Source organism: Littorina saxatilis, linkage group LG8 (genome assembly GCF_037325665.1).
Source record: "Littorina saxatilis isolate snail1 linkage group LG8, US_GU_Lsax_2.0, whole genome shotgun sequence".
Taxonomy (NCBI): Eukaryota; Metazoa; Mollusca; class Gastropoda; order Littorinimorpha; family Littorinidae; genus Littorina; species Littorina saxatilis.
This window is the reverse complement of record NC_090252.1, coordinates 68217070-68239725: the sequence shown is the minus strand read 5'-3', so window position 1 is coordinate 68239725 and position 22656 is coordinate 68217070. Positions and strand designations below refer to the sequence as shown.

Below are 22656 nucleotides of genomic sequence, written 5' to 3'. Positions count from 1 at the left end.
CAGTCAGTCAATCAATAAGTGAGTGATTAAGTATTTAACAATGCATTGTCACCACAGTGGACATGATCAGGGTTTAATACAAATGCCGATTTTTATCAATATCCTTTCTAACTGCAGAAAACAATATGTTTGACAATTTCTCACTCTCAACGGAAAGCATCCAGGATGTTCCCGTTCAGTGACAGTTCAAATGGACGTATGTTTGTACTGTATGTAAAGGCTCAAGAAGCTCAGTGATTAGAAACAGATGATTAACGGGAGGCGGAGGTTGGCTTTAAAGGAAAACGTCCACAGATTAGGGTTACTTTTGATAACTATGTTGACACTCATACTTCATTTACCACAACACCGCCCTGATATGGCCCTTCGTGGTCGGCTGGGCGTTAAGCAAACAAACAAACAAACAAACACAATTTACCACAACTGCATGGGTAAAAATGACCACAGAAGCCGAAAGAGTATACTTTGACACCTTTTTTTGTTGCTGTTCTGAATATTTCCACCACGCGCTCAGTCTTGGCTCATGACCTTTTGCACATGAGACAGTGACAAAAGGTCAGGTGTCATGTCTACTGTCCCGAATGACACACGATTGCTGACATTTCACCATTGCCAAAAGAATAAACAAATAAGAAATAGGTAGAAAATGAATGTGAAAACTGACTTTGATTGTTGATCAGTATTTTCTATACCACTAACAAATAATCTACTTACACATAGCTGTTTGGCAAATGTATGTTGCATGGGACACACTGACATGAAAGTGGAAGATGTTTTTCCCTCTAGAGAAACTACATATCAAGTTACACTTTTTGTGCTCTTCCATTCCAGTTGGCAATCAATTGTTAACGCATGTTATTAGAAAAAATAGAACGAAAACAGATTAGATAGAATGAAAAATGTACTGGTGATGTCATTTGGGACATACTGACATGAAAACGTCACCTTTTGTCATTGTCTCACATACGTGTGCTACGTCACAAGGATCGAACAACAAACATAGCCAGCTCCAGCAGCCAGGAAGACAAGTGGAAGATTTTAATGTCCATTCTCATATTACAAAAACAACATCGAACGCAGAAGAAGAAGAAGAAGAATATTACAAAAACATTAAAAAAAAAATTCTGTTGGCACCACATTGCATTTCTGAAACACAAACACACGATCAAAAAGCATAATCAAACATAAGTACTCTACTATAATCAACTTATCACATGAGCATATAAACAATGAGTATCATGTTAGAATATGTTGCAGTAAGCATAAATTGTCAAAACCAGGAATTTCACAACATCCCTGTCAGTAAATTTGTAAATTTCCTGTTTCACTTAGGGATTTGACAAATTTCCTTACAATTCTAGGAAATTTGTAAATGTCTTGAAAATGAGCATGCCACTGTTTGATGAATTTACTGAACATAGAAAAATGTGTTTCAGTAAATTTGTCAAATTCTTCAAACAACAAAAATGCGACTTTTCCTCATGTTGCATTCCGATTTGATCAGATTGACTAAAACTCTAAAAGGAAATAAAAATAAAAAGTTTATTTGTGACCCTCCACCACGGAATGAGTCGCATGTCACCTCGCGCGGTTCTGCGCTAGGCTTAATATAAGTCCGGGGGTTGTCTGGTAACAGTGTGAGGGTCACCTTAGTCACAGGCTTATAACTCAATTTTTCGCTCTTTTCTAAAACAGTTTTCACCACTAGATATCTGCATTAAAAACTCTTTTGGAAAATGTAAAATTATGAAAATTATGCAAAGGTGACATGCGACTCATTCCGTGGTGGAGGGTCACATTTGAGCATGACTTTAACCGAAGACCTTCAGATTTTTATTCTGACACACTACCAAATTCACTAAACAGGAACGGGCGGGTATGTAGCTCAGTCGGTAGCGCGCTGGATTTGTATCCAGTTGGCCGCTGTCAGTTCGTCCCCACGTTCGGCGAGAGATTTATTTCTCAGAGTCAACTTTGTGTGCAGACTCTCCTCGGTGTCCGAACACCCCCGTGTGTACACGCAAGCACAAGACCAAGTGCGCACGAAAAATATCCTGTAATCCATGTCAAAGTTCGGTGGGTTATAGAAACACGAAAATACCCAGCATGCTCCCCCGAAAGTGGCGTATGGCTGCCTAAATGGCGGGGTAAAAACGGTCATACACGTAAAAGCCGTGGGAGTTTTAATATAATGAACGAACAAACTAAACAGGAAAATCAGACTCAGTAAATTTGTAAGATATTATTTTTGTCTCGATTTGTTTTACAATTTTAATTTTGTATCCTTCATTTTTACGAATGATTAAGGAAGATAAATGTTAGTAAATATGTCACATTCTTCAAATGTATAGGACATTTGTGAATAACCTCCAGTTTAATTGAAAATGTGTGTATTTTTTATGCAGATCGTTGCTGAATTTGCTAAACTGAACAAAATAATCTAAGAAAATGTGTCAAATTCATCTGATTTCTGGTGAAGTTCTTAATCTGAATGTTCCACTTGATCATGTAATGAGTTTACTGAACAGGAGCCTGGGTCAGAATTGATCTGGTACATTCTTCAGGTTTCTTCCAACTTTGTGAATTAGATGAATGTTTCATGCTGATTTGGATGATTTTACTAAATATAATAAATAGGAGTGAGAAAAACTGACCCAGTTAAAGTGTCTATTGGTCTGCGATTTGTTCCAAAACTTTGAGAGACCGAGAAAAAGAGAAACAGGAAGACAGACACAGAGAAAGAGAGACAGAGGCACAGACAGGGAATGCAAAGGAAAAACAAAGATAGACGTAGACTGAGCGGTACAGGAAGAGAGACTGGAACACTGCAGAGAGAAAGAGGCAGCTCAGAAAGAGAGTGGGATTTTAAATATGATACCTGATATTACCATTTGTGACGTATGTGTGCTGTTTGGAGGCAAACTAACACTACCATCTTAAAATTCAGCCATTTCTACATAAACATGCTAAATTTGATTGCGAAATATTGATAATGCCAGAATAACAAAATCATGAAATGTGTACCCGCCGCCAGCTAGTAGTGAGACATTAAAGCTTGAAAGAATTACATAATCTTCACATGCTAACAGATCTGCGGTAAATGCAACTGACTTCGATCTAGCACGCACGAGGCAGAGACGACTATAGTACCCAATATTGACAGACTGTGTGATGATATCTTCTGCTATGGTCTGTTGAGACAGTGATATCAAAATCGAGACCGGAGGTCGAGATTTTGATATCACTGTCGAAACAGACCAATAGCAGAAGATATCGTCACACAGTCAGTCAATGTTAGATTATTGCTAATTCTCTGGACATTTTGTATTTACTGTAAAGACATTACAAAAGTATTTGTCTCAGTTTTGGCTGTTCCACATCCCTCCCTCTGATTATTATTTCCTTTTGTTCATTCACTCTTTTCTTGTACTTTTCAGTATTCAAAAATGTCTTTTCTTTGAAAAAGTCTTTAGTCACTTGCTCTACTAAATTCTGGGATCATTACATTTTCATATATATTTGTTTGTTTTTAAATTTAGGTGTTTTTGTTTTTGAAGTGGGGAAGCAATAAAGAGGTCGTCGATATCAAAACTGATATCGACGGAAATGTCGTCGATATCACTTTTACAATGAGCTCAGTTTTGCCCAATTGACCAATGGAAATCCACGTAACACATGAAATAGCAATATTGTGCAATAATGCTGCGTCGCTCACAAGAAATAACTGTTTTAGGTGTGACGAAAAAAAGGACAGGGCCTGAGTATGGTGATAAATACACGACTTATTTTAGAACCATTTGAAAAATACATACATCCCCCGTGGCTGCCCGCATAACGAAATCGTTTTTCTCGTGTTTTAAACTTGCCAGTGTTACAGCACAGAGCAGAGTCCGTCCCGCACTTTGCTTTGTGTACATCACGTGGCCACCCAAACACCCGCACAACGCAACATTTTCACGAGAAAAACACGTTTATTTGTTTGCTTTGTCTATATTACACATTTCTATTTACATTTACCACTGACACAACAAATTGTATACTTTAGTTTGCAAGTAAATCGTTGTCATACTAAATAACGTTATCACGAGACGAACAGAGATCTCAGAGATCGTCTGCTTCTCAACTGTTTCGCGCAAATCGTGTAATATCTATTTTTGCGAAAAGCTCCTGAAGAAATGCAATCTCAGCGGCTTCCACCTGCAACATAGTCGTGCTTTTTTGGAATGTGACGTCCTGTACTTCGTCAGTCACATCTATCTTGAAAACTAAGCGTCGCACAGAACCAGCGTCTTTCCATTACGATATCTACAACCAAATAGAATCACGTACCAGTTTGTACTGACAGGGATGGCCAAATCTTCCCCCCGTCGCCAGGGGCAAGTAAACAATCTGCCGGGCTAGTACAAACCGCCTGGCAACTCGCCCGGCTGGCCAATGACCATGATGGTCAAATGCGAACCTTGTGATTGTATTATCTGATTTTAAAGCCGTATATACACTGCATATCAACTGTGTTATATACTGGGCCAGCGAATTTTCTGCCAGGCTAGTGACTTGCTTGAAGTTACTCGCCCGGTTGGCGAGTTCAATTTTTTGAGATTTGGCCATCCCTGTATTGGCGATTATACTGGCTCTGCTGCGAACAGTTCCTTGCGGTCTAGCCTTGGTATCCTTTTGACGACGAAGAGGCTCGTTCTGGTGCGGTAAATCACAGGCTGGCTGAAAACTGGTCCGTCCTACACCACTTCGTCTTCCTCGCTGCTGGGAGTGGCCATGCTTGTTCCTCGCTGCTGGGAGTGACCATGCTTGTTCCTCGCTGCTGGGAGTGGCCATGCTTGTTCCTCGCTGCTGGGAGTGGCCATGCTTGTTCCTCGCTGCGGGGAGTGGCCATGCTTGTTCCTCGCTGCTGGGAGTGGCCATGCTTGTTCCTCGCTGCTGGGAGTGGCCATGCTTGTTCCTCGCTGCTGGGAGTGGCCATGCTTGTTCCTCGCTGCTGGGAGTGGCCATGCTTGTTCCTCGCTGCTGGGAGTGGCCATGCTTGTTCCTCGCTGCTGGGAGTGGCCATGCTTGTTCCTCGCTGCTGGGAGTGGCCATGCTTGTTCCTCGCTGCTGGGAGTGGCCATGCTTGTTCCTCGCTGCTGGGAGTGGCCATGCTTGTTCCTCGCTGCTGGGAGTGGCCATGCTTGTTCCTCGCTGCTGGGAGTGGCCATGCTTGTTCCTCGCTGCTGGGAGTGACCATGCTTGTTCCTCGCTGCTGGGAGTGGCCATGCTTGTTCGAGCATTGTGAAGTAGTAAACACGTGTGCAAAAGGTCTTGAGCGGAGATTGCGCGCGCGGTAGAACCATTCAGAACAGCCAAACAACGTATCAACGTATACTTGTTCGGTTTATGTGTTCAAGTTTAGATTATCGAGGGGAATCGAGACGAGGGTGGTGGTGGTGGTGGTGTGTGTGTGTGTGTGCGAGAGAGAGTTTCTGGGTATGATATCCTCATGCCTTTTTTTTTTCATGTCTTCGATAAATGTCTTTGATGACGTCATACCTGGCTTTTTGTGAAAGTTTAGGCTGCACTGTCACGCCTTTATTTTTCAATCAAATTGATTAAAAATTTAGTCAAGCAATCTTCGACAAGTCCGGACTATGGGATTGAATTTCAGCTCAGCAGCGTATTTGTTTTCGCATTAAAGTTGTCATAACATCGAATTTGCACTAACATATTTAAAACTGTTTGCATCGTATTTCTCAATTTCTGCTCATCTAAAAAATATAGACATATGTCATGTTTACTCTAAAAATATGCTCAGAATTACAGAAAATATGTCAAGTAAGTACTGCGTTCGCACGCTACGCGGAGACGAGCGTGACCCGTCTCGGTCATTGGGTGTTGTTAGTCGAGACTACCTTAATATAGTCTCGGCGATGACTGTCTTTTGGTGTTAATCTGTTATTTAATGCCGACAGTTTGACTAAGCAGCAGAGCAGCAGATAATGTGTTTCTGATAATTACTTTTGGCATAGGGCAGTCGTATGAGTATTTGCTGTCCATGGTGTCAACATCTTTTCATTTAGTGGTTTTTACAAATGTTATTTATTTATTTATTTATCTATACATATAAATAAAAGAGAGTGTCTGTCTGTCTGTGTGTGTGTGTGTGTGTGTGTGTGTGTGTGTGTGTGTGTGTGTGTGTGTGTGTGTGTCTGTCTGTGGTCGCCATACCTCAGAGATGGCAAAAGATAAGCACAAGATATTTTGCATGCACACTGCCCTGGACCCACAAATGTGCACCTGGGTTTTAGTTTCTCCAGACATTGTTTCCTTCCTCGGATAATTACCCTCCCCAGTCTATATAGTGCAAGGGAGGTAAGTCATGGTTTTTCACCCACGGAAGGGAGGTAACTCTCATCAAACCAGTATACCGTGTCATTATCAAGGGTTACCCCCCGCCCGCTATCATCCCGCCGCCCCCCCCCCCCCACACACACAATAACCCTGCCCCCTGCTCCCCCTCCCTGCCTTCCAGATCATCGCGAATAATGTTTACGAAACGATCGCCTCAGTGAAAGATCACGAGAATGTACAGATTTCTCTCCCCTGTTCAAAAAGGTATGACGCACTCACTCATGAGGTATGCGTGCTTTGATCAGACGGTAACTACAGTGGGTGTGAGAAGGGGTAAACAAATCACGAAGAACACGTTGAACCAAATAGAAACTTGCCTTGCCTATACATCCAAATGTATGAGCTCACACTGTCATTTTTCTTATCCACATTGGAATAAGATTCGAGAGGTTTCTGAGAGAGGGGAGAGCAGAAACACCCGGGCGAAGCCGGGCCTGACTGCTAGTTTATTTATATTTTTAGTTGTACATTTGCTGTTCATGAGACCTGAACAGACAGTTTGACTGAATGTTTGACATATGTAGAGAATGTGTATACTTCACGTAGAGCAAGAACTTACCGCAGACACCTGCAGATTCAAAAAAAGGTTCTGCACACACGCATATTGCTGGTGGCGCAGAGCATTCAGTGTATGGATCATCACAGACTGCACCTTTGCAGGCGCCGCCAAGCCTCCCTTTCCCTGGATCTGTTGAAACAAATCGGTTTTCGGTCAAAAGCCTTGCCATCTAAACGATTCGGCTCACCATCTCACAGCTGATCAGGCTTATACACAAAATACGACCATCCCTAAATTTGGACACATAGCCACATTGAACATCCTGACTGCTCGCTTAATACTGTTAGATTGTAGGGGGTAACAAGTTCATAAGAAGCCGGAAGAGTCAGTTAAAAAACTAATGTGATCAAAATAATGTGGACAGAGAGAAGCCGCGTTGTCGAGTGTTAGATGTGCAGTGTCCAAGGGGAGGGATGGTCCTATTCCATGTGCAAGCCTGGCCGGGTCTCAGAGGGTGAGTGGAATTGTTGACACAGGAAGCTTTGGACCTATACATAGATATAGGTTACAACACGAGTGTTTTTTATATGGCTTGTATTCAGTCAAGACCCAGCGGATAAATATCATAGGGATACACGAGCCTGTGGCGATTGGATCCCGATTTGATTTGATTTGATAGTTGTTGCTTTTTGGGTCCAGCGTGCCATGTAGGCCAAATCAGACCCCGATTGGATCCCGATGATATTCCTGCTGGGTCTTGACTGAAATACAAGTCATATACACAGTTACGAGTGTTGTAACCTGTATATCCCATGCGTACACCAAAGACAACGTGGAACACAACAAAGCACTGAAGTTGTCTGTGGTGTGTAAAATAGGTGAGCCAGCGAGGTGTGTTCCTTTCCACTACCCCATGCTAAAGCCACGTCGGTGAAGAAATGAAGTGCAAACAAGTGCATCAATATAATGTGTTAACTCTACATTCAAACCACTGTTCGATTTACTTTTGAATGCATTTTAGTTTCAAGATGGTAAAGAAAGCACACACAATGAATTTTTCATTGAATCAAAGACAGTTTCGACTTAGGTTCTGAGTCCGTCCAAGGTCACAGTTTCAGGCTACGGTTGACAAAACCGGTCTGGCTGACTCGGATCCCAATTCTAGTTTAATTTTTGTGTTGGAGTGTAGAATTACTAAGAGAAACTAACATTTTACTGAATAACTTTTTTTTTTAGATTTAAGCAGTCATTTCATGCACGTGAAATATATCTGAGTTAATTTGTCCGATCATGCTTGCGTTGATCAACCCATACTGGTAGTGTCAATTCTGTCTAAATCGGTATCAATGCTGCTCCTTGAAACTGCGTGTTGAATGCCGTTTGGACTGATTTTACTCCATCAGGATGAAATACACGCTTGCTGAGCTCTTGGATACCTTCATATAACCATGAACTTACTGCAGTGTAAAGCAAATCAGTTGGACATGCTCGAAACATGGATGAAACAGCCTGTGCTGGATGACGAAGCGAACTGGCCAGCGAAACAGGTACACTGACGCAGTGCATCTTTGCTTGTTGAACACACATATAGACACGAACACACACAGACACCCACCCGTACGCAAACACACGCACGCACGCGCGCGCGAATTGTTTAGGTTGGATGTCAAATTAAAAAGGTCTGAAACAACGTATTTGATTTTGAGCATGCATCATGTGTTTAATGTGTTAACTTTGCAGAAGGTAATCTCAGTATTCTGGCTGCAGATCTAAAGTATACAAGCTTCAAGGTAATCGGTCAGTGATAATAACTTGACTATTGCAACTCTCTTCTCTCTGGCTGTCCTCTGTACCTCCTGCATAAACTACAAAAAGCCCAAAACTCGGCAGCACGCCTCATTATGAAAGCACGAAAACGAGATCACGCAACACCACTTCTTCACACACTGCACTGGTTACCTATTCAAGCCCGCATTGACTACAAACTGTCCACCCTCTGCTTTGACTTCTTTTCTGGCTCGTCTCCTGCTTACTTCTCTGAACTCCTCACCGTCTATTCTCCAGCAAGACAACTCCGTGCCTCTTCTGACTGTCGCATCCTCACCATTCCACACACCAAAACCAAAACATACGGACAACGCACTTTTACTTTCTGCGCACCCACACAATGGAATTATCTCCCCTTTCACATCCGCCACTCTCAGTCACCCCAAGCATTCAAACGAGCACTTAAAACGCACTTCTTCAAGAAATACAACCCCTGATTTTGTTTTCGCAGTCCATCAGTTGGCTACATGTAGTGTATTTGTTGTTTTAGTGATAATGTATATAAACATCTAGGGCTGTTTTCAGTATTGTTGATAACATGTTCTGTTTAGCTGGTATTTCCTAGGAAGCTCGGCGCTTCGCTCTTTCACACCCATATCTTCACAATATACTTTTGAACCCTCCCCCCCCCCACCCCCCCATAAAATGAACTGATCCGCCTTTGCATCAGATTCATGATATTCGCTTTTCAGAATGCAATACAATGTCATAAGTGAGCAATCTAAGTGAGCATACATCTTTGTTTTAAGAACAGGTTTTATTTTAAATCGCAAGATTCCGAAGATGCCGTTACGCTCACTTCATGAGATTACAGGACTGACAAGCGAAACCCGGTGGGACTGAAGAACTTCATGGAATTCACACTTGTGTGATTTTAATTTGATTTTTTTTTTTACAAACAGAGGGCGTTACGAACATAGCCGTCCAAAATGTCAACTACACCTTCTTTTTTTCATGAATTACGTCATTATTCACGACAAATTGTAAAAAAAAAAAACAACGTCACGCACCAGTATGGCTGGGTGATTAACAAAGGTGCAAACATGAAAATGTATGCTTTCATTCAGTTGAATTCATGCTAGCTTATAATGAAAACGGCCGTTACGAAGCCATCACGTGTGACACAAAGCACTCTCTGAGACATCAAATTCGTCCAAAGGTGTGAAGGGGGAAGCAGAACAAGACCGAATATTCATTTGCGGACAAGACCGAATATACATACGCGCCTAAGGTCGAATGAAAGTGTTTATACATTTGCGGATAAGACCGAATATACATTTTGCCTAAGACCGAATGTACATTTGCGGACAAGACCGAATATACATTGCAGCGGTGGGTAGAAAATATACGTTGCAGCCTAAGACCGAATATACATTTGCGGACAAGACCGAATATACTTTGTCGCCTAAGGTCGAAAATACATTTCTGGCACGAATTTCAATAGCGGCAAATATGTTGCAATTGATCGAATACACGTGAAAGGGCAAAATCCCAAAGCACGAACAACAACGGATACAATAACATACATAGCGACTAAAGTGTGTGAATGACACGTGAATCATGAACAACGAACAACAATAGCGGCAAATATGTGTCAATAACACGTGAATCATGAACAACGAACAACAATAGCGGCAAATATGTGTCAATAACACGTGAATCATGAACAGCGAACAACAATAGTGGCAAATATGTGTCAATAACACGTGAATCATGAACAACGAACAACAATAGCGGCAAATATGTGTCAATAACACGTGAATCATGAACAACGAACAACAATAGCGGCAAATATGTGTCAATAACACGAGAATCATGAACAACGAACAACAATAGCAGCAAATATGTGTCAATAACACGTGAATCATGAACAACGAACAACAATAGCGGCAAATATACGACATGCGGGGTGCAGAGAAATAAGGATGTGGAAAAGAAGGTGATGGATCCAGTCAGGTAGAAATAAGACAACAAGAAAAGAATTGGAAAACTGCAGGGAATAGTAGGGAGAGTTTTCTTGGAAGGAAATATAGGTGAAAGGACTGGTAAGGCAGAAACAAGACAAAAGAAGAGAAGAAACAGAACCGTTAGTCGCCTCTTACGACATGCAGGGTAGCATCGGGTAAATTATTTCTAGTCCCAACCAATATGGGACTCCCCCTAACCCGCGGGGGGTAGCAATAACGTACCGCCATTGAACCGATGTCATTGCTGTCGGTCAGACATTGGGAGTGTGGTGCGCGTGTTCGGGATGTCCTAGGAGTGTTCAAGGCTTGGTGTATGATGCACTTCAAGCTACCTTTCATACCCGTCCACCTTCATCCAAAGTTCTGACAGAGAGACATAACTTCGTGGATTTATGTTTTTCTGAGCTACTTTATGACTTATGTCTGATTCGATCGCATGCGGTCTATTTAATGTTTTTTTTTTAAACTTTCCATTATTATATTGTACAAGAGACAGAGAGACACAGAGAGAGAGAGATAGAGAGAGAGAGAGAGGGAGAGAGAGAGAGAGAGAGAGAGAGAGAGAGAGAGAGAGAGAGAGAGAGAGAGAGAGAGATATTTATGTTTGTATGCGCTACAGTATAAATTCAATAAATGATCATTCATTATTTCAGACCTTCGTATTGGTTTGGTATTGGACGAATCCATTTTAATCTAGGATCTATTTTAACCATGCGCGTTTATTAGCAATACGAAAACCTGCGCTTATCGGATAAACTGTGATCTTAGTTTCTATCGGCCTTAGGCAAAATGTATATTTTCGACCTTGTGCGCAAGTGTATATTCGGTCTTAGGCGACAATGTATTTTCGGTCTTAGGCAAAATGTATATTTTCGACCTTAGGCGCAAGTGTATATTTGGTGTTGGGCGACAATGTACATTCGGTCTTAGACAAAATGTATATTTTCGACCTTAGGCGCAAGTGTATATTCGGTGTTAGGCGACGATGTATATTCGGTCTTCTGCACAATGTATATTTTCGACCTTTGGCGACAATGTATATTTTCGGCCTTAGGCACGTATGTATATTCGGTCTTATTCATGTTACCCGTGTGAAGCTAGCTTGTGTGGGAAATATATTGATGTTGATGCTGTAGTTGGATATTGGGCCTCTCAGCTCAAAATCGGTGTAACAGGCCATTTTGACACATAGTCAGTTTTGACCGGGAGGTCATTCTGGGCTAGCTGATTTTGAACGGGAGGTGATTCTGGGCTAGCCAAATTTGACCCCCCCCCCCCCCCCCCCCCCAGTCAGTTTTGACCCCACCTTCAAACTTTAAGAATAAGTACGTTGGGACCTTTTAAAACGAAATATTTGTATGTGTGCACAAAATCTGTTGGATATTTGATCTAAAAAAAAAATAAAAAAAAATAAAAATAAAAATTTACGCTTCCTTTGTAACTTCAAAAATAAGTACACTAGGACCTTTTAAAACGAAATGTACGCATAAATGAATGCATCTATGCATCTCCACAAGTTTGGGAGGGGGGGGGGGGCTCCCGGTCAAAATTAGCTAGCCTAGAATGACCCTCCGATTAAAACTGACTAGGCCAGTCAGTTTTGATCCCCCCATTCAAACTTCAAGAATAAGTACTTTAAGAACTTTTAAAACGAATTAAATGTAAATGTGGACAATATTTGTTGGAAACTGATACTGAAAAAAAAACAAGTCGCGTAAGGCGAAATTACTACATTTAGTCAAGCTGTGGAACTCACAGAATGAAACTGAACGTAGTCCGCCGCTAGTGCAAAAGGCAGTGAAAGTGACGAGCCTGTTTGGCGCGGTAGCGATTGCGCTGTGCTTCATAGCACGCTTTACTGTACCTCTCTTCGTTTTAACTTTCTGAGCGTGTTTGTAATCCAAACATATCATATCTATATGTTTTTGGAATCAGGAACCGACACGGAATAAGATGAAATTGTTTTTAAAACGATTTCGGAAATTTAATTTTGATCATAATTTTTATATTTTTAATTTTCAGAGCTTGTTTTTAATCCAAATATAACATATGTTTATGTTTTTGGAATCAGAAAATGACGAAGAATAAGATGAAATTGTTTTTGGATCGTTTAATAAAAAAATAATTTTAATTACAAGTTTCCGATATTTAATGACCAAACTCACTCATTAGTTTTTAAGCCACCAAGCTGAAATGCAATACCAAACCCCGGGCTTCGTCAAACATTGCTTTGCAAAAATTTCAATCAATTTGATTGAAAAATGAGGGTGTGACAGTGCCGCCTCAACTTTTACAAAAAGCCGGATATGACGTCATCAAAGGTATTTATCGAAAAAATGAAAAAAAAGTCCGGGGATATCATACCCAGGAGCTTTCATGTCAAATTTCACAAAGATCGGCCCAGTAGTTTAGTCTGAATCGCTCTACACACGCACACAGACAGACAGACACACATACACCACGACCCTCGTCTCGATTCCCCCCTCTATGTTAAAACATTTAGTCAAAACTTGACTAAATGTAAAAATCAAGAAAAAACCTTTAACTTTATTAAAAAAAAAAATAAAAGTTTCGACGCTTCCCTTCAAACTTCAAGAATAAGTACATTAGGACTTCAGATGACGAAATGTATGCATCTATGTATGCATCTATGTATCTCAACAGGTTTGCGGGGATGTGTCATTCTGGGCTAATGTACTTATTCTTGAAGTTAGAAGGGAAGCGTCGAAACTTTTTCTTCTTTTTTAGAAAGGTTTTTTTCGATTTTTTTTTTCCAATATCATTTTGCAACAAATATTGTCACCAGAATGACACATCCCCCCAAACCTTAGATATACGTAGTTGTATATATATATATGCATAAATATTGTTTCTAAAAGTCTGTATGTACTCATTCTTAAAATTTGAAGGGGGGGGGGGGGTCAAAACTGACTAGCCCAGAATGACCTCCCGGTCAAACTGGGCTGCTTCAAAATAGGCTGCTACACCGGTAGCAGTCTTAGCTAAACAAACACGGACCTGTTCAGGTTCAGCACATTTATGAGAATGCCCTTAAATGCACTTCGGTGAATACTCAATCCTTTGAAATTGTTGAACTCTCCTCGGGTCAGTGTTGAAGTCGGCTCCGAAAAGGTTTGATTCTCCAGTAGGCTGTCTGTGAAGAGTTCTTTCTAGAATTAATTATTACCCCCTTCCCCCACCTCTTCCATTACCTGTAGTGTGCTCCCTGCTTTCAAAATTCCACGTTGGAATGTAGGCGGCGGAGACACACACAGAGTAAAGGATGATCTCCCTTGCTCATGTCGTAATTTATCTGCATTCTCGCTCTTGACGTCATTCTCTCTCTCTCTCTCTCTCTCTCTCTCTCTCTCTCTCTCTCTCTCTCTCTCTCTCTCTCTCTCTCTCTCTCTCTCTCTCTCATCATCATCATCATTATCATCATCATTATCGTCATCATCATCATCATCGTCATCTTTATTATCACGTTTTCCGACCTCCTTTTGTTGGTTAACTTTTTAACTTTTTAACTTTTTAATTTTTTTTTAAATTTTTTTTTTTAATTATATAATTGTGTGTCTATGCGTCCCAAGGACAGATTGTAAGAAAAGGCGTAGCCTTAAATCTAAATCCTTGTAAAATAAAGTTCAATTCAATTCAATTCAATTCAATTCAATTCAATTCTCTCTCTCTCTCTCTCTCTCTCTCTCTCTCTCTCTCTCTCTCTCTCTCTCTCTCTCTCTCTCTCTCTCTCTCCATATATATGGTATGAGTGAGTGCGTCGCGTTCTCGCTGTGCGTCTGTCTGCGAGTGTATGAGTCCGAGTGTCTTGGTCCTTGTCGATTTGTGTTTCGTATAATGTTCACTATATATTGTATATTTTGTAAGCGCCTAGGGCTATATTTAGATTAGGCGCACAAATGTTCATAATAATAATAATAATAATATATATATATACAGAATTCAAGAAACTCGTTTTCCTCTGCACCACTCTACAGAATGAAGGCTGGAAAACCTTTTAAAACTTAAAAAAGCTTATTTAAACAACACAATAAAAAGTCCAAAACCAAGCCAGAATGTCGCATCTTTTTAAATCCAATTTTTTGGCCCGCAGGCCTTCTTCAAGGTGCACAGACCAAGCGTCTATAGTTACAACACAACAATGGAACATCTGATCGTACGTCACATACAGACGTAAAGTTACATTCTTCAAAAATATGATTAGTATTTAGTCTCTACCAGCCCGCATGCCTTTTTGAATGTTTTTTTTAATTTGTTTCAGCGCCTATATCATAATATATAGTGTCATTTCTAGTCGGATGCTGTGGGTTCATTACGTGTGTGTGTGTGTGTTACTTGATAAGAGAATGTGTGTGTGTGTGTGTGTGTGTGTGTGTGTGTGTGTGTGTGTGTGTGTGTATGTGTGTGTGTGTGCGCGCGCATTACTTCGTGAGAGTGAGCGAAATATTATGCATGCGTGTGTGCGTGCGTGCGTGCCGTGTGTGTGTGTGTGTGTTCACTGAACTCACAACAATCTCCCCCGGTGACTCCGTGGTATTTTGCATCGCACTCGCAGGTTCCCTTGGTCGCCGAGCACGTAGCGTGTGCTACACACTCTCCACCTGAACCATCGGTACACGCAGCGCCTACTTTGGTCGGTGTCACTTTCACTGTCAGATTGTTCAATCACACATAGAATATAGAATCACAGACATTTATTCTATAACTCTTTCAGCCCTGCTATTCACTGGTCGTTATTTCCCCTTAATTGTTCCTGCCTATCTTAGTACTAAATATACCCTTCATTCCTGGGTTCTTGAAGAAATTTGCTTAAGAAATAGGGTGTGTCAGTTTAACACATAATTATGTGTTTAAAAACAATGAGTCAAGGTACGACAAACTATATATCGATGTAAAGATAATTGAACAAAGAAGATCTATGTCATGATTTTAATGTCATTGTCCCAAACAGGGGGACATGCAGGTGTTGTGTATGTGACAATTACTGTCATGGTGACAAACACACAAATCAGGCCTTCTCCACACACAGACAACATGCTAAAGACCTGAAACATGCTTGTGTACTTACAGTTTGATGACCACATTAACCCAGACCAAGTATATCCAAAGCATGTCTATTGTCTCACTCACTTTAAGTCACAGAGTTCTCAGGTAATTTTGTTCTCATAGTCAAGAGGTATCAGCTGTAAGCACAAGTTCGTTTCCTGAATGTACAACCCAAAATGTTACTAATCCTGCTTACACAACACATCTACTTCAAGAGGATGTACTGCACATTATATACACCACCAAATATAAGTAATTACACACTGATGACAGATGTCTCTTTGTCATTATCTTTGTCTCAGGTAATTAACCTGTGTAAAACGTGAAGAGTTGAAAAAAAATGTGCATTTTCATCTTCTAGCTTATCACCTTCGTCACTGTCATTTACTGGCACATTTGCAAGCTCTGCTCTCTCCTCCTTTATTTAACAAGGATCAGCATGATTATCATACACTTTACGCCTATCGTCTGGAAACGTATCACTGTCACTGTGTGTCCCATCCTCTGCCAACGTTACAACTACACAATGACGTCATGAAACGGTCATATTAATAAAGGGAGGAAACGGTTATGAGAAATTCCCCTACACAATATCCATATCAAATTTCATGAAGATCCACTTAGTATTTTTTTTAGATATGATCTCTTGTAAAATGTTCCGTTCTTAACAGGTTAAATTAGTGTGTGACACGAACAGACATTGAGATCTTAGCTCTGAGTCAGCTAGCCTTTTGACAAAACCCAGCTGCATCAGAGATCGATGTGTCCAAATGATGACGTAGACAGCAATTTGTTCAACTAAACGTTGTTCTGCCACAGTGTGAGAAAAAATAGTCTAACAAATCTCATGTTCAAAACGCTGTGACACGAAACTCATTTAGTCATGTTCTGCCGGTGCTATAATGTTTTTCTTTCTTAAAACACACTTTATTATTGATAGTAACTCTTCCCAATGTATATGCTAAACATGACTGGTCTGTGTTTTCAATCTTCTTCTTCTTCTTTGTTCATGGGCTTAGACTCCCACGTACACTCGTGTTTTTGCACGAGTGGAATTTTACGTGCATGACCGTTTTTACCCCGCCATTTAGGCAGCCATACGCCGTTTTCGGAGGAAGCATATGCTGGATATTTTCGTGTTTCTATAACCCACCGAACTCTGTCATGGATTACAGGATCTTTTCCGTGCGCACTTGGTCTTGTACTTGCGTGTACACACGAAGGGGGATAAGCCACTAGCAGGTCTGCACATAAGTTGACCTGGGAGATCGGAAAAATCTTCACACTTTAAAACCCACCAGGCGGCCGCGGCCGGGATTCGAACCCTCGACCTTCCGATTAAGAGGCCGACGTCTTACCACCCCGCCACAGCGCCCGTCAGTGTTTTCAATGATTTTGCTGCAGTGTGAGAACAAATAGTCGAACAATTATCACGCCCATAACGCTGTGACACGAAACTCATTCGGTCGTGTTCTGTCGATACTAAACTTGGCCAAAAAATTATTGCAACAAATTTCAAATCTAAATTAAAGCATTAATCCCCGTGTCATTTCATTAAAACTGTATATGCCAGTTAAGACCGTTCACTTAACCTTCAGGATCACCTTTTGGATTAAATATTTCTTGTACGGGGATCACGTGACCGCCGCTCAAGTAAGGGTACCCTCAAAATCGACCAGACAAAAAAGGAACAGCCGAATGAAAAATTGACAAGAAATCACAAAAGGCAAAACTTTGCCATACGAGAAGAAAGTCAAACCAATTATCTACCCTGAATAGATTGTTTTGTTTTGCTACCTTGCGTATTTCGCGTGCTATGCTATTCCTACTGATGCAGGTGTCGATTGCAAGAGCGGTCAAAAACGGGACGTTTTGGGTCATTTTTTTAGGGGTATCATGACAAAAAAGTCTGCACTTTAGCAATTATTTGGTGGATTGCTTTGACACTTTTGGAATATTTTACCAACATACTAGAGATATTTCGAACAAAATTATGGATTGTTACAGGTGTTTGTTAAAATGTTATGCAATTGTTCGAAAGAAGTTTTTAATCTCGTCATAGGATTGTTCCCTTGGGTCCAAAAATCTAATGACTTTGCATGTCTTTAGCAAAATGATTGATACATACACTGCTAAATGTGTATGTGCGTGTAAGCACTGACGCAAATTTGCTGGGCCTGTAAACACGCTACATATTTAAGCGATGATTCTGGTGCCACAGCGATGCCCAGCCAAGCGTGACCGTAGCATGTTTTAAGGGGCACCAAAGGATAACAGCTAGAAGCGCGAAACAGCGTGAACGTTCCATTTTTATATTTAGTCAAGTTTTGACTAAATATCTTAACATCGAGGGGGAATCGAAACGAGGGTCGTGGTGTATGTGCGTGTGTGTGTGTGTGTGTGTGTGTGTGTGTGTGTGTGTGTGTGTCTGTGTGTGTGTGTGTGTGTGTGTGTAGAGCGATTCAGACTAAACTACTGGACCGATCTTTATGAAATTTGACAGAGTTCCTGGATATGAAATCCCCGAACATTTTTTTCATTTTTTTGATAAATGTCTTTGATGACGTCATATCCGGCTTTTCGTGAAAGTTGAGGCGGCACTGTCACACCCTCATTTTTCAACCAAATTGGTTGAAATTTTGGTCAAGTAATCTTCGACAAAGCCCGGACTTCGGTATTGCATTTCAGCTTGATGGCTTAAAAATTAATTCATGAATTTGGTCATTAAAAATCTGAAAATTGTAAAAAAAAATAAAAATTTATAAAACGATCCAAATTTACGTTCATCTTATTTTCCATAATTTTCTGATTCCAAAAACAAATAAATATGTTATATTTGGATTAAAAACAAGCTCTGAAAATTAAATATATAAAAATTATTATCAAAATTAAATTGTCCAAATCAATTTAAAAACACTTTCATCTTATTCCTTGTCGGTTCCTGATTCCGAAAACATATAGATATGATATGTTTGGATTAAAAACACGCTCAGAAAGTTAAAACAAAGAGAGGTACAGAAAAGCGTGCTATCCTTCTTAGCGCAAGTACTACCCCGCTCTTCTTGTCAATTTCACTGCCTTTGCCGTGCGCGGTGGACTGACGATGCTACGGTCTTGCTGCGTATCATTGCGTTCAGTTTCATTCTGTGAGTTCGACAGCTACTTGACTAAATATTGTATTTTCGCCTTACGCGACTTGTTTTCTCATGTGTTTGCATGACTAGCAAATTAACGCCAGCGGCTACACGCAAATGGAACTTGGACAGAATCTTTATCAATCATTTATCTGTAGATATACAAAGTTATGAATTTTTTTAAGACAAGTGAACAATCCTATGACAAGTTTAACAACATTTTCCGAAACATTGCGTCACATCTGGATAAACAACCGTAACGATACAAACTTTCGCAGGAAGTATCTCTAGTATGTTGGTAAAATATTCCGAAAGTTTCAAAGAAATCCACCAAGTCATTGCTAAAATGTAGCGCTTTTTGACATGATACCCATACAAATTGACGTAAAACGTTCCGTTTTTGACAGCTCTTGCGATCGACACCTGCATCAGTAGGAATAGCATAGCACGCGGAATACGCAAGGTAGCAAAACCAAAACAATCTGTTCAGGGTAGATAAGTGGTTTGAATTTCTTCTCGTATGTCAAAGTTGCAAAGATTTGCCTATTGTGAATTTTTTTTTAATTTTTCATTCGGCTCTTCCGTTTGTGTCTGGTCGATTTTGAGGATACCCTTACTTGAGCGGCGGTCACGTGACCCCTGTAAAAGAAATATGTAATCCAAAAGGCGATCCTGAAGGTTAAGGGAACGGTCTTAACTGGCATATACAGTTTTAATTAAATGACACAGGCTTTAATTTGGGTTAGAAATTTGTTGCAATAATGTTTTGGCCAACTTCATAATGTTTTTCTTTCTTCAAACACACTATAATAGTAGCCCTTCCCAATGTCTAGATGCTAACAATGACTGGTCTGTGTTGTCAATGACTTTGCTACAATGTGAGAACAATTTAGATAGTGTGAAAAATCTCACGTCCATAACGTTGTGACACAAAACTCATTTGGTCGGGTTCTGCCAATACTATATATATACTGTTTTCCTTCCCAATTTCAATGCTGAAAATGACTGGTCTGTGTTGTCAATGATTTTCTGCAAAATGCGATCTTTCTCTTTGTCGCAAAGACCGTGTGATACAAAAGTTCTAAGCGGAAGAACAATCTGCTGAGTGCAATTACGTTTCAGAAGATAGTTTATCACTCAGACACACACAGGAACACTACAACGTTAGTATTCAGGCCTCATTTGCTTTCCTTTGTCATGTATGAAAGTACTGGCCTTGGTTGAAGAAAGTGACCTGTCGCTGTGCAACAAATAATTTTGGTCGCCATTTTCCGCCGTGTTTCGTGAATAAAAGGTGTCAACTACCCACATACACAAAACGATGCTGTTGGTTCATTTGTGTTTCCTTATTGTTTATGTCATGCTTAGCAGTTTAGTATGCTTTGTTGTCTTCTCAATTCAATGGATGACTATAAAATAAGCATTTAAATGCGAAGGTGTTAAAACATGACCCATGATCTAAGCCGTTCACATGAGTGTGCGTACGGGCGCGCGCGTGAGTGTGAGTGTGAGTCCCGTCGCGATATAATTTTCGTGGTTGAAAACGACGTTAAACACCAAATAAAGAAAGTGAGTGTGAGTGTGAGTGTGTGTGTGTGTGTGTGTGTGTGTGTGTGTGTGTGTGTGTGTGTGTGTGTGTCTGTGTGTGTGTGTGTGTGATTGCAAGGGTGTGCGTGTCCGTCTGTTATGTGTGTATGAGTGTGTGCTTAGGCTGTGTGTGTATGAGTTTTGTGTGAGTCAATGTGTGTGTGTGTGTGTGTGTGTGTGTGATTGCAAGGGCGTGTGTGTCCGTCTGTTATGTGCGTATGAGTGTGTGTTTTGTGTGTATTAGTTTTGTGTGAGTCGATGTGTGTGTGTGTGTGTGTGTGTGTGTGTGTGTGTGTGTGTGTGAGAGAGAGAGAGAGAGAGAGAGAGAGAGAGAGAGAGAGAGAGAGAGAGAGAGAGAGAGAGAGAGAGAAAAAGAGAGAGAGAGGATGTGGGGGTCTGCAGTGCCTTGGCATTGTACTTCTACTTAATTTGTATACTTGTTTAAGGAACCACAGCACCAAAGAGACACAACTGTGAACATTGACATCATGGCTCTCGGGATGTCTGTCAACTTTTGATTGTGCAACTTGGCTTAACGTACCGCAAGAGTTCCCTGGGCTTCCCGTTGTTCCTGCTCTGCACACACACATCTCGGACCCGGCGTCACCCGCACACGTCGTTGTGTCGTCACACGAATCTGTGTCACTCGAGGTGCAACTATGGCCAACAGTGCGTTCTGTAATAGCCTCTGAAAATCCAGTTAAGCATATTCGAAAAAAATTATTGAAGGACTATGGTAGAAGCTTTGTGGTTGTGATTTCTATTGAAAACCCAGCATTCAAAACAAAATTGTCGACAGACTATGACCAAAGTGCAATATCCACTGACAATTTAGTAAAGCATCCTAAGTAAAAGAATATAAAAAGACAATGACAGAAGTGATTTCTGAAAATCAAACAAACCAATGAAAACAGTTTATCGAAAGACTAGAGATGAAGAGTAGCACTCATCATTTTCACTGACAATCAAGCAATTATAGACTCACCGCATGTCCCAGTGTGTATGTTAAGCTTAAAATCAGCATTACACAGACAGATGAAGTTCACGCACTGAAGGTTGGAATTAACCACACAAGGTGTTGTGTCTGAGCAGGACCCTCCGTGCAAAGCTGTGGAATCACTTAGCTCTGAAAACAATGACAAGTGTGGTCAGTCCATGGATCCTTGATCGGTCATTCAGCCAGCCAATCGTTAATTCCCGAATAATCTTTGCTTCAGTCATTGTTTTAAGCAGTCTGTCAGTCAGGCAGGCATACGCTTACTCATAGTCCTTTGTTTAATCGCAACTGGCTGATTTGCTACTGTTTTGCTTTATGGCGTATATGGATTGAAGATGACTCGCAAGATGCTTTGCACAGGAAGACGTATTTGTAAAGGCACACCCCTTCTATTAACATAATAGCAATAATAGTGATAATAATAACTGGACATTTGTAAGTGCCTAACATAAATTATGGCTCCAGGCCCTTTACACAAAAACATATGCAAAATAGAACAATTAAATGTACAACCTACATAAAACAATTAATGATACGGACAAATATCACCACATGTACTTTTCACACCAATCATACCAACTTTAAGGGAGAGGAGTACGTGTAGAAATGGAATGGAAAAGACATAAGGCCGGGTTGGTGTAATATTGTGTGAAAAAGAAAGTGTTCAACTGTTGTTTGAAAGAGCTGAGAGAGGTGCAGTGTCTGACAGAGAAGGACAGAGAGCTCCAGAGTGGTGCATGGTGCAGCGCAACAAAAGGTTCTTGCTCCGTGCTGCGTATTAAACCATGTTTCATCCGACTAGGCCTTTATATCGGATAAGACCATTCCTTCACTTGGAAACATATCACCATTCAACACCTTGACTGCTTGCTCAGGTGAGTTGGACTTTTTTTAATGAATTAATTTCTTAAAAAGCTACTCAAACCAGGCGCCGACCAGATCTGAGATGGTGAGTTGAACTGTGTTTACCAAAGGCAGTGTGCCTTTAAGAACGCACCTGAAGTTCTAAGCCGTTCCTCACCAGCCTTCCTTATTAGTTTGGGTGCCGAGACGCTAAGGACAGTCCTTTGTAATACGTACCACATAGACCACTGTCGGCATTTCGGGTGTAGGCCGTGCCACATGTGCACAGGTTGGTTGTGCAATCTGCCCCCGACGTGCAGAGGTTCGCGTAGCCATCTG

At 40.8% G+C, this 22656-nt stretch overlaps 1 protein-coding gene across 1 annotated transcript in view; it reads right to left on the bottom strand.

Annotated features, from left to right (window-relative positions):
• The window catches only part of LOC138974251 (dentin sialophosphoprotein-like), a 28889-nt gene extending 13535 nt beyond the window's left edge, over nt 1-15354 (bottom strand). The window contains exons 1-2 of the mRNA XM_070346973.1: nt 15219-15354; nt 6959-7087 (exon numbers count right to left, since the gene is read on the bottom strand). The gene's annotated coding sequence lies outside the window, so the exon portion shown is untranslated. The remainder of the gene's footprint in view (nt 1-6958; nt 7088-15218) is intronic.
• Between the last annotated feature and the right edge of the window lie 7302 nt (nt 15355-22656).